General features: G+C 32.3%; 1 long non-coding RNA gene across 1 annotated transcript in view; it reads right to left on the bottom strand.

Annotated features, from left to right (window-relative positions):
* Nucleotides 1–1,031: 1,031 nt before the first annotated feature.
* The window catches only part of LOC116534819, a 99,823-nt gene continuing 87,661 nt past the window's right edge, over nucleotides 1,032–13,193 (bottom strand). Inside the window, exons 3-4 of the long non-coding RNA XR_004261884.1 lie at nucleotides 5,988–6,027; nucleotides 1,032–1,393 (exon numbers count right to left, since the gene is read on the bottom strand). This is a non-coding gene — a long non-coding RNA (uncharacterized LOC116534819). The remainder of the gene's footprint in view (nucleotides 1,394–5,987; nucleotides 6,028–13,193) is intronic.

Here is a 13,193-nt window from a genome sequence, read left to right as displayed (position 1 = left end):
AAAATAATAATTGCTAGAATTCAGAATGTTTTTGTTTTTCCTCCTTTTTTTGTTTGTATTTTTGAGAAGCACACCAAATTGACCTTCATAGACAGGTAATTTCCTTTTATGCATCCTAAAAATGCATCCAAAAGCCAAAACAGACAAATGGGATAATTAAACTTAAGAGTTTCTGCACAACAGAAGAAACAATCAATAGAGCGAACCAGCAACCAACAGAATGGGAAAAAACTTTTGCTATCTATCCATTTGACAAAAGGCTACTATCCAGAATCTGCAAAGAACTAAAGCAGATTTGCAAGAAAAAAACACACAACCCCATCAAAAAGTGGGTGAAGTACACGAACAGACACTTTTCAAAAGAAGACACTTGTATGGCCAACAAACTTATGAAAAAATGCCCATCATCACTGGTCACCAGAGAAATGCAAATCAAAATCACATTGAGATACCATCTCACACCAGTTACAATGGTGTTCATTAAAAATCTGGAGACAACAGATGCTGGAGAGGTTGTAGAGAAAAAGGAACACTTTTACACTGTTGGTGGGAGTGTAAATTAGTTTAACCATTGTGGAAGACAGTGTGGCAATTCCTCAAGGATCTAAAAATAGAAATTCCATTTGACCCAGCAATCTCATTACTGGGTATATACCCAAGGGATTATAAATCATTCTACTATAGAGACACATGCACATGTATGTTCATTGCAGCACTGTTTACAATAGCAAAGACCTAGAACCAACCCAAATGCCCATCAATGATAGACTGGATAAAGAAAATGTGGCACATATACACCATGGAATACTATGCAGCCATAAAAAATGATGAGTTTGTGTTCTTTGAATCTGGAAACCATCATTCTTAGCAAACTGACACAAGAACAGAAAATCAAACACTGAATGTTCTCACTCACAGGAGGGTGTTGAACAATGAGAACACTTGGGCATAGGGAGGGGAACATCACACACTGGGGTAGGTTGGGGGCTGGGGGCTGGGGAGGGGCAGCAGAGAGCAGGGAGGCCGGGGAGGGAAAACACTGGGAGAAATGCCTGATGTAGGTGACTGGTGGAAGGAGACTGCAAACCACCATGGCATTTGAGTACATATGCAGCAACCCTGCAGGATGTGCGATGTACCCCAGAGCTGAAAGTACATTTTAAGTAAATAAGCTCTGTTAATCCAAGAGGCATCAGCTCCAACACCCACAGAAGTAACAGTCAATGCTAGGAATTCTAATTTCAGCATCAAGTTTTCCCATGACTCTTTCTGTTTCGGTCTGTTGCCTCACTGGACTTTGTAGCTGAGCTATGTATCTCCCATGATATAATTTATCCAAGGATTACTTTTCTGCATCTGATCTGTGGTTTTCTGAGAGATGAAGTTGTCATTTCTGAATGAATTTAAGGAGAAGTTGATTATGGGAGGAGGAAATTGGAAGGGACGTAGCAACCCTCAGCTCTTTTATTGTATCTGGTTTGTTTTCTCAATGTCTATTATGGATTATGAGCCATCATCCAAGCTGTAAGCAATAAATAAATTATCTCTGCATCCTCATCAAACTATAGTATTTGTATTATCTTAAGCAAAATGCACATGTGATTCTTCTCTCAACTCTGTAAGTTTTGTAGCTTCCAAATTTTGATAATAGGATGGCTATGAATATCAGTTTTTATTGCTGTTTTCTTTTTGTTTATATTTGTGTTGCTATTTTATTGACAGGTTTGGAGAGATTACATGAAGAGAGATGACCAGAATATGCATTTACTTAAAATTATTGGTTTAATTTGGAATTTGAATTAGGTCATTCTCTTAGAAGACATGTATTTCTGTCTCAGAGACTTAATGTGTAAACCATATTTAACAATTGTGTTCTCATTTTAAGTGAAATATAGGAGCTAAATCTATAAAGAAATAATATTATGAGAACTTTTATACAGTAAATAACTATCTGTTAATTTACTTGTATGTAAATTTGCATTTCTATATGGCATAACATTAAGGAAATTGTCCATTGTAGCTTATGTTTCTCTATATTCTGGAAAACATCTATACCAATATTTAGTTTCTTCCAAAATTATTTACTCCATTGGGCCTCTGCCTCCATCTCTTTTCCTGGCATAGTCTTCTCTTCTACTTATTCACAGTTTTATCCTTGAATTAAGTTGTTTTTTTTTTCTGCACTCTTATTATGCTGGAAACCTTCCTGTCAATTTGCAAGGAAGCAATACTTTTTGTTGATTTCCCTTTGAAAGAGAAAAGCAAGCTTCTAAACTAAGAAAGATCAAATCACCATAAACTATTAGTATGATATTGTATTCGAAAGCAAAGAACCTATCTATAACTAAAGATCTCAGTCAAAAACACCTGGAACTATTTTATCTTCAACAGCATGCAAAGGCTATATTTACCAGAGTTAAAAAACAAATTTTGTGTTTTCCTTTTATTGTTTCAGGAATTAAAAATTTTAAATAAACTATAAGGAGATGGAAAAAAAATCACATATTGGAACGGGAGCAGAGGAGAGATTATTCTACAATTTGACCTATTAGAGAAATTAAACACATAGGTCCCTTAAATATTACATAATAACTTCAAAAATGAATGATATTTTATTTTTAAAAGCAAAGAACCATACAACAGGTATGTGTTTTTGTTTCCTCTTTTCCATATGTCAGGGTGAAATCAGCTGTGAGTGATTTATTATTCATGAGATATACTCATTCATATTTGTGATAACTCATTTCTTATGTTTAAAGTTGATAGTCTTCATTTTGAATATTTTCAACTATAAACTTTAAAAGGAGAAACATAAATGCTAACTAATGTATAATTCCCCAATTTACATGTAAAGAGATACTTTTGTCATGTTCCAAATTTTCATTTATTTTGAATACTTTTCTTTTTTCTTTTTTCCTTAAGGGCCAAGGATAATTCTATCAAAGGACAAAGATGTTGCTTTTAATTGCTCAGTTACTCTATCTAGTGATCCAACTTTGGCTTCAGGTTGCTATAGCAATTAAAATGGAAAAACTGGCACCAAAGCTTATTAAACTTCATTTAATCCATTATATATGGTTACAGGCAACCAAAAAGCTTCCTACATATTCTGAAATGGATGCATCACCTCTGCAGATAATTAAGTGTTTTGGTGGGAATTTGTTCGAAAACCCAGTGTACAATTAGACAAATATGTTCACATACCATGTTTCACTGAAATCTGTATGAGTATACATGCTTGTCAGTGGGTCCTGATCCTAAATGCTTTTATGCCTGATTAATTGTCGATATCAGGCAGTAGCTTGCTCATTAGCTTCATTCAGGGTCCATTTTAGATTGCAATGAGCTTCATTTAGAGATGATATGCTACCTGTTAATAAACTGAATTGAATTTTTGTGTGTGAACAGATCCTGTTGGAAATAATATAAAAATCTTCCAAAGGGACTGAATATGTTTCGATTATTCTGTCTTGTAAAATTTACTATTAGATTATCTATGTTGCTTTAATTAAACACAAACTTTGTGTTTGTTCTTTATTTTATATTTTATGTTTCAATGTATCTGGTGTCTCTCACAGATATACTGACACTATCAACTAATATTACTTCTGTATGTAATTAAAACAAACTGATTTTAAGGTTCACTAGCTCTTGGTAACTAATTTTTTAGGCAGACATTGCAGACAAATGTATATTTTAGGTATTAATAAAAGCTCTAAAGGTAACTCACTCAATATTTTTCTCTTTCATTCACTAAAATTATTAGAAGACCAGATTATAGATCTGTTTTATTAACATATGTTGGAAACATGGAGTTAGGAACATTTTCTAGAAAGTACAGCAGGAGATACTAAAGTTTGCCCAAAAAAGAGGACCTAAATGAGTCCTGCCCACAACTATTCTTTCTTGATTTTCAGATCATAAGTATTTGTTTCATTTTTTATATTTTGTATTAAGCTAGATATGGACTAAATTTTGTCATAAAGAAAGCTATCCTTTCAAGAATCACAAGTTAAAATCAAGTCAAAATTTTTTAAATGACCAAAACATTATTATTAAATTCACTTAGTATTATTAATACTAAGCCCTAAAAGTAGAATAAGTTTACTAAATAAACTAATTGCTATTTCCATTATTTTATCTAGACTAGGAGAATTACTCTTTATAAAATGTAGCTCACTGTCTCCTTCTGTGCTTTTTAGAAAATGTTCCTAACTCCATAAATGTCTTCAACATACATCAATAAAACAGGTTTATTATTGGGTCTTCTAATAATTGTAGTGAATTAGAATGATAAAATACATTGTTTGGAGCTGCCTATAGGCAAGAAAATATATTGTGAGAAGTCATAGAACTTTGCTTAGAAAGAGGTGCAAATATATCAATAAAGTAGTCAATATTGGTAATAATAATGTATATTTAGGGATACATATGATATTAGAAATAATCTGTACTCAATACTTATCTCTAAGTTTAAAAATAAATATAATAACAATTACTAAGCACAACATCTTTTCTTGTTTTTTAGGTCTTAATACATTGGAATTTCCACTGATTAAGTTCTAAAAAATAATTATCACTGGTATTGAATAAAAAGATAAAAAGACCTTGAATAGGTAGTATAAAATATACATTTTTGGTGGCATTTAGCAGACAATTAAAAATCTTACTTCTCAACTAATTCACGTAAATAGAGGAAAAATCTTGTTTAGTGATATTTTGCAGTTCTCACAAAGACATAGGAAAGGCAATAACGGAATTTTTATTTCATTAACTTACAAAATAGCAGACATTCATTTTTGGAAAGAAAAGTATACTTCTTGATAGATATTTTATACTCAGATATCCCACTGGCTGTATTTCGTTTGGTCTCTTTTTTAAAGCAAGTTCAGAAGACAAAGACTTTTCTCTTAAATTATTGTAAAAAGAGGAATATAGGGCTCCTGAGCATCTCTTTGTAATACCCCATATTTAATGATATATTTTAAAGAGTTCTGTGACTTTACTTTTATCAACTACCAATTTTAAATCAATTCTACATAAATTTTTTATTGCATGCAAAGATGACTATACATGAAAACATTGCTTTGTGCCAAATATATGCTATAACAATAATTTGGTAACTTCTATGAAAGTAAGATGAGGACTCACAACAGATTTTAAAATATAATTATTAGAAAACAAAGCTTCAGGAACCTTTGAAATAAGAATATCTCTTCAAATGGGACGTACATTCCTTACTAATATGGTTTGGCTGTGTCCCCACCCAAATCTCACCTTGAACTGTAGCTCCCATGATTCCCACATGTTATGGGAGGGACCCAGTGGGATGTAATTGATTCATGTGGTGGGTCTTTCCCATGCTGTTCACATGATAGTGAATAAGTCTGACAAGATCTGCTGGTTTTATAAGGTGGAGTTTCCCTACACAAGTTCTCTCTTTGCCTGCTGCCATCCATGTAAGATGTGACTTGCTCCTCCTGGACTTCTGCCCTGATTGTGAGGCCTCCTCAGTCATGTGAAACTGTAAGTCCATTTAACCTCCATTACCCAGTCTTGGGTGTGTCTTTATTAGCAGTGTAAAAACAGACTAGTACACTAATAAATAAGGCAACTTTGCTTCCTAATGAGATCCTTTCATTCATTCAGGAGATCCTCCTAAAGTGTATGGTGCTTTTCCACCAGTTGGAGTTCAAGGTCTCAATTCCTTTTTCCAATGATGGCAACTATTATTTCCAAGCCCTACTGATTGAAAATTGCAGGGATGGCTGTTTTCTGAATATACACTGAGCATATTTTACTCTGTGCTTTTTCTTATATATATCTAGATATCTACTATCCATCTCAAATGATGAAGACTGTATCTTCTTGTTTTTCTTGGTCCTTGTTAGTTCCACTATCTTAATGCTTTCCTGAACACCATGGGGATGTGCTCCCTTCCATGAAATTTTTATGATTTTTGGCTGTTCCCTTCTTATTTTACTTACCTTGCAGTATAGTTATTGGTTTGAGCAGCATCATAGACTCCTGTGATATTGGAATATATATTCATGATTAACAATGAGAAAGCAAACACAATGAGTGCAAACTCCATACTAGTACATGAAAATAATATTTTTTCTAGTGGTAGAGGAATGGGAATTTTTTGTTTATTTATTTATTATTTATTTTTAAATTTTTTTTGAGACAAGGTCTGATTCTGTTGCCTAGGCTAGAGTGTAGTGACACCATCACAGCTCACCACATCCTTGACCCACCAGGGTCAAGTCATCTTTCTGCCTCAGCTTCCATGGTTCCAAGTAGCTGAAACTACAAGCACACGCCACCACAGCCCCCTAAATTTGTATTATTTATAGATACGGGGTCTTGCTATGTTGCTCAGTGAAATGGTTAGACTTTGCATCCCCACCCAAATTTCATCTTGAATTGTAAATCCCAGAATCCTACATATCAAGGGAGAGACAAGGTGGAGGTAATTAAATTATGGGGGGAGTTCCCCCATGCTGTTTTCATGATAGTGAGTGAGTCTCACAAAATCTGATGGTCTTATAAGCAGCTCTTCCTCCTTCTCTCAGCAATTCTCTTTCCTGTAGCCTTGTGAGGAAGGTGTCTTGCTTCCTCTTCATCTTCCACCATGATTTTAAGTATCCTGTGGCTTCTCCAGGATATTTAACGATAGTCAATTAAACCTCTTTCTTTTACAGGTTACTCAGTCTTGAGGAATTCTTTATAGCAGTATGAAATAGACTAATACACCCAGCCCGGTCACTAAATCTAAGTCTCAAGTGATGTGATCCTCCTGCTTCAGCTCCCCAAATTGCAGGGATTACAGGTATGAGCCGCTGCACCTGGCCTAAGGGAAAATAAATTTTAATAAGTAGCTATATATACAGTTCTAGTTGTGTGTGTGTGTATATGTATATATCAATTCTGAGTAAATTTATAGAGTTGTGCAATCATCACCACAATCCAGTTTTAGAACATTTCAGTCACTAATCTACTACTTGTATTTATATATTAGCCTTTACTAAGTTTTTCTTACAAATGGAATCATACCAATATGGTCTTTTCCATCTGACTCTGTTCACTTAGCATGATATTCTGAAGTTCATTCATGACTTAGCATCTACCGATAACTTGTCCATTTTATTGCTGAATGGTATCCAATTTTTATATGGTTACCTTTCATTTTGTTTATTGAACAGTTGAAGGAAATATGTATTGCTTCCAATTTGAAACTTCTATGAAGAATGCTGCTATAAAAATAAACTTTCCTATGCAAGTCTTTGTGTGGGTGTGTGTTTCCTTTCCTCTTAGATTTCTCAGAATTAAATGTGTGGGTTATTTGATAAGTTTATGCTAACTTTTTAAATAACTGCTAAACTTTTTCAAAGTGGCTTAACCATTGTACATTTCCCCCAGCAATTTATGAGGGTTTTGGTTTTTCCATATCTTGGTCAACATTTGGTGTCATCTTTTCTCCAAAAGAGAGAGAGGAAAAAAAACCCTTCTGATAGGTGTAAAGTGGCATCTAATTGTTGTTTTAATTTTTCATTTTCTTAATAACTAATAATGTTTATAACTTTTCATGTGATCATTGGTCATTCGTGTATCTTCTTTGGTGAAATATCTATCCAAATATTTTACTCATTTTCACATTGGGTTGTTCATTTGTTTTTTATTATTGAATTGTAACAGTTCTAGATATAGTCTTGTAACTAGTCATTTATCCTATATGTGATTTGTAAGTATTTTCTTTCACTTTATGTCTTGTCTTTTAACTTTTTTGGTAATACCTTTCAAAGCTTAAAATGTTTAATTATGATGAAATTCAGTTTATCTTCCTTTTTTCTTGTTATAAGTTTCACTTTTGGCATCTCCTTAAACTAAGGTTAACAGATATTTTCTCGTGTGTTTTCTTCTGGATATTTTATGATTTTGGTTTTTATATGAGGTCTCTGAGTTATGTTTGAGTTAGTTGTGTGATAGGACACACAGGTCTACATCAGTCTTTTGACATGTAGACATTCAATCGTCCCTCTATTAGTTATATAAAAGGCTATTCTTTCCTCATTGAATTGCCGCGACACCTTTAGAAAAATTATTTGACCATAAATGTGTTTATTTCAGGACTCTCAATTCTGTACCATTGATCTATATGTTTATCCTCACACTAGCAGCATTCTATCTTGCTTAGTGTGGATTTATAGTAATTTTGATTTCTGGAAGTCTGAGTCCAATTTTATTCTTTTTCAAAGTAATTTTGGCTATTCTAGGTTCTTTGTAATTCTTTATAAATTTTAGAATCAGCTTGTCCATTTTTGCAAACAGCAGCAACAACAAAAAGACCAACTTGCTGAGATTTTGATAGGGTGTGTGTTAAATTTGTAAATCAATTTAGGAAAGAATTGACATCATAAAAGCATTAATTTTCCCATTCAAACATGTGGAATAGCTCTCCATTTAGTTAAGTCTTCTTTAGATGTGTAATAGCAATGTTTTGTAGTTATCATGTTATACATTTTGTACTTTTTATTATATTTATTCATAAGCATTCCATTCTTTTTTGATAATTTTATGAATATAATTAATTTTACTTTTGGATTATTCTTTGTATTTGAAAATACAATTACTTTTGTATATCAACCTTATATAGGTAAACATGCCGACCTTTCTGATTTGGTTTAGTAGTTGTATTGTGGCTTCCTTAAGACTTTTTATGTATATGATGACATCATCTGTGAATAAAGACAATTGTACTTCATACTTTCAAATGTACATGTCTTTATTTCTATTATTATTATTTGCCATTATATACTGGTTACAAACTCAATTAAAATGTTAAGTAGGATTGGTGACAACAGAAATCCTAGCTTTTTTTCCCATCTTTCAGGGAATGCATTCAATCTTTCAGCATTAAGTATAATGCTAGCTGTAGGTTTTATGATGATGCCTTTAGCAAGTTCAGGACACTTCCTTTCATTAGTCTGTTGAGAGTTTTCTAATCATGGATGTGTTTTGGATTTTGTCAAATCCTTTTTCTGCATCTATTTTGATGATCGTGGGCTGCATCATTATTGTCAAATGTTAAAATAACTAAATATCAAATGCTTAATAAAAATTCCTTTGTCTCTAATAGCTAGAGCCATTTGGTCACCTGTATGCACTTAAAATCACTATGTACAGGTGACTACTTTTTTTTTTTAACTAATTGTTAAGGCTGCTTCTGACTCAATGCTGGATCAAATTATTAATGCTAGGAGAGTTTTGAACATTTTCAGGAAAAAGCTCCTTTTTTTTGACTTAGTAATATGTTGGTAAGGAGTAGAAAGGTATTTTCTTTTTTAAAAAATATTTTTAATTGTGGGAAAATATATGTACCATAAAACACCTGTAAGTCATTTTTAACTGTGTATCTTAGTGACATTCAGTACATTCATAATGTTGTGCAGTTACCACCACTATTCATTTCCAGAGCATTTTTATCATCTAAAGCAGAAGCTTGGTGCCCACTAAATATCACCCCCACTTTACTCCCTACCCCTACCCTGGTAACCCTAGTAACCTCTATTCTACTTTCTGCTTTTATTTAATTGCCTTTTCTAGGTACCTCATACAAGTGAAATCATCCTACATTTTTCCTTTTGTGTCTGCATCCTTTTACTTAGCATCACGCATTCATGGTTTATCCATGGTGTAGCATGTCTCAGAGGAATTTCATTTATTTTTTGACTGTATAGTATTCCATTGTATGTTTATAGCATATTTTTTATATCCATTTATCTGTTGATGATTGACAGACATTTGGGTTGTTTCTACATTGTGGCTATTTTACATAATGCTTCTATGAACATGAGTGTATAATTTTCTCTTTGAGTCCTTGCTTTCAATCCTTTTAAGTTTCTACCCAGAAGTGAAATTTCTGGATTGTATAGTACTTCTAGGTTTCCCTTTTTGGGGAACTGCCCTACTATTTTCAACAAAGACTGTACTATTTGACCTTACTACTAGCATTGCACAAGGTATTTAACTTCTTTCTAATAGTTCTGTTTCAACTTGCTCTAATACTTTTGTTTTCTTTCAGTAAGAATCATTGTAATAGGTGTGAAGTTGTCCTTAGTTGTGGTTTTGACTTGCATTTCACTAATAATGAGTGATGCTGAGCATTTTTTCAAGTGAGTGTTGCCCATTTGTGTATCTTCCTTGGAGAATGTTTATTCAAGTCCTTTAATCATTCTTTTTCTTGTTAAATTTTAGAAGTTATTTATGTATTCTGGATATTAATCACTTATCAGGTATATGACTTACAAATATTTTCACTTGAAAGCATTCTTTGATGTAAAACATTTTAATTTTGATGAAATTCAATTTGCTTATTATTTTATTTCCTATGCTTTTGATTTCATATGTAAACAACTGCTATCGAATTCAATGTCATGTAATTTTGCTATTTTTTGTAAGAGTTTTGGAATTTTACCTCTTAGTTTAGGTCTTCGATCCATTTTGAATAAGTTTTTGTATGTGGTATATGGTAAAAGTTTTACATGATTCTTTTGCCTGTGAATATCCAGTTTTCTTAAGTTCCCTTTGTTGAAAGGAATGTCCTTTCCTTCATTAAATGACCTTGGCACTTTTGTTAAAAATCAATTGACTTTATATGCAAGGATTTATTCTGAGGCTCTCTATCTATTGCATTGGCCTATATGTCTGTCCTTAAGCCAACACCACACTGTTATGACTACTATACCTTTGTAATGCCTTTTAAAATTGGGAAGTGTGATTCCTTCATCTTTGTTTTTATTTTTCAAGATAACTTTGGCTGTTGAAATTGCTTGAAATTTCACATAACCATCAGTATGAATTTTTCTATTCCTACAAAATGAAAACACTTGGTATTTTTGATTGTTATTGCATTGAATCTGTAAATCACTTTGGGTAGTGTGGTCCTCTTGACACTATTATGTCTTCTAATCTATGAACAAGACGTCTTTTCATTTATCTAATCTTTTATATATAATGTTTTGTAGCTTTCAATGTATAAGTCTTTTATCTACTTGTTTACATTTATATGTAAGTATTTTTTTTTTCTTTTTGGTACTTCTGTAGGTGTAATTTATTTCTTAATTTTCTTTTTACATTGTTCATTGTTAATGTGTAAAAATGCAACTAATATTCGTATGTTGATTTTCTGTCCTGCAACTTTGCTGTATCTGTTTCTTAAATTCCAACAGTTTTTCTGAAATCTTTATGCTTATCTGCATTTAAGATTATGCCATTTACGAACAGAGATCATTTTCATTCTTCCCTTCCAATTTAGATACATTTTCTTTCTTTCCCTTTCCTAACACTCTTATTAGAACATCCAGTAACATGTTTAATAGAATAGACCAAAGCAGGCATTATTTTCTTATTTCTGATTTTAGAGAAAATGTTGTTCATTTTAAAATATTGAATATTTTCTGTGGACTTTTGATATGAATTTGTTGAGGAATTTATCTTTTATCCTTAGTTTATTGGGTACATTTTAGCAAGAAAGAATGATGATTTTCATTAGATGTTCTCTCTTTTTGTTTTGTACCAATTGAGATTATGAACTGTTTTCCTCACTTCATTCTATTAGTTTTTTTCTAACTTCTTACCATTTAAAGTAATGATAATGACTTAATACATTTTTCTTTTGAAATGTATGCATTTACAGATATAAATTTTTCTTCTATTACTGCTTTTGCTGCATCTTATGAGGCATGTGTTTTCACATGTCTAAAAATATTTTCTAATTTTTCTTGTTTTGCTTTAATGAATTGGTCGTTTAAAGGTGTTTAATTTCCATGTATTTTTAAATTTTCTAGTTTTCTCTTTTTACTGATTTCTAGTTTTATTCCCTTGTAATCAGACAAGTTACTTAGTATAATTTCAATCTTTTTAAAATGTTAAGACTTGGTATATTCAAGACCTGTATGATTTCAATCTTTTTTTTCCCATTTATTTATTTTATTGCATATTAGGTTTTGGGGTACATGTGAAGAACATGTAAGATTGTTGCATAGGTACACACGTGGCAGTGTGATTTGCTGCCTTCCTCCCCATCACCTACATCTGGCATCTCTCCCCTTGCTATCTCTCCCCAGCTCCCCAACCCCACCGTCCCTCCCCTATTTCCCCCTGACTGAACCCAGTGTGTAGTGCTCCCCTCCCTGTGTCCATGTGTTCTCATTGTTCAACACCCGCCTATGCGGATTTCAATCTTTTTAAAATTTTAAGACTTGGTCATGTTCTAACTTCATTCCATTGTAACCAAAGTACTTTGAATGATTTTAACCTTTTCAAAATGTTAAGTCTCGGTTGTATCCTAACTATACTGGACAATATTCCATGTGCCTTTGAGAAAAATGTGTATTCTGCTGTTATAAGGTGGAATGATCTGTGTGTGCCTGTTAGATCTAATTGGTCTACAGTATTGTTTAAGTTCTCTAAATCCTTATTAATCTTTTGTTTTATCATTCTACCCAATATTGAAGTTGGGAATATTGAAGTCTCTATTATTATATAAGTGTCTATTTTTCTCTTCAAATCTGTTATTGTATCATATATATTGGGGCTCTGATATTTGATGCATATGTGTTTATTTTACTTGTTCAATGTTCTTGGTGAATTGAACTTTTATTAACATATAATGCCTTTCTTTGCCTTTTATAACAGTTTTTGAGTTAAAGTCTATTTTGACTTATATTAGTATAATATCTAGTTCACCTTTAGTTATCACTTGAATGGAATATATTTTTCTATACTTTCAAATTGTGTTTGAAATCTAAATTGAGTTTCTTAAAAACAGAATAGAGTTGAATCATGTTTTTTTTTTTTTTTCTGTTCTGCCTCTATGACTCTTAATTGGAGAGCTTAATCCAGTTACACTAAAAATAAATACTGATATGAAAGAACTTCTGCCATTTGCTTTGGTTTTCTGTACATCTTGTAGCTTTTTCATCTCTCATTTTCTCCATTAAAGCCTTCTTTTGTGTTTAGTGGATTTTTGTAGGGACATGTCTGATTCCCCTGTGCTTCTCTTTTGTGTACATTCTATAGATGTTTTCTTTGTGATTATCATGGGGATTGCATATAATATCTTAAGGTTATAACTAATTTGAATTAATTATAACATGTCAATTTCATAATATATTCTACTTATATAAAGT

This window comes from Sapajus apella, unplaced genomic scaffold (genome assembly GCF_009761245.1).
Source record: "Sapajus apella isolate SASKATOON/1434 unplaced genomic scaffold, GSC_monkey_1.0 scaffold89, whole genome shotgun sequence".
In the NCBI taxonomy this organism is placed as follows: Eukaryota; Metazoa; Chordata; class Mammalia; order Primates; family Cebidae; genus Sapajus; species Sapajus apella.
This window is presented reverse-complemented; position numbering and strand designations above follow the sequence as displayed.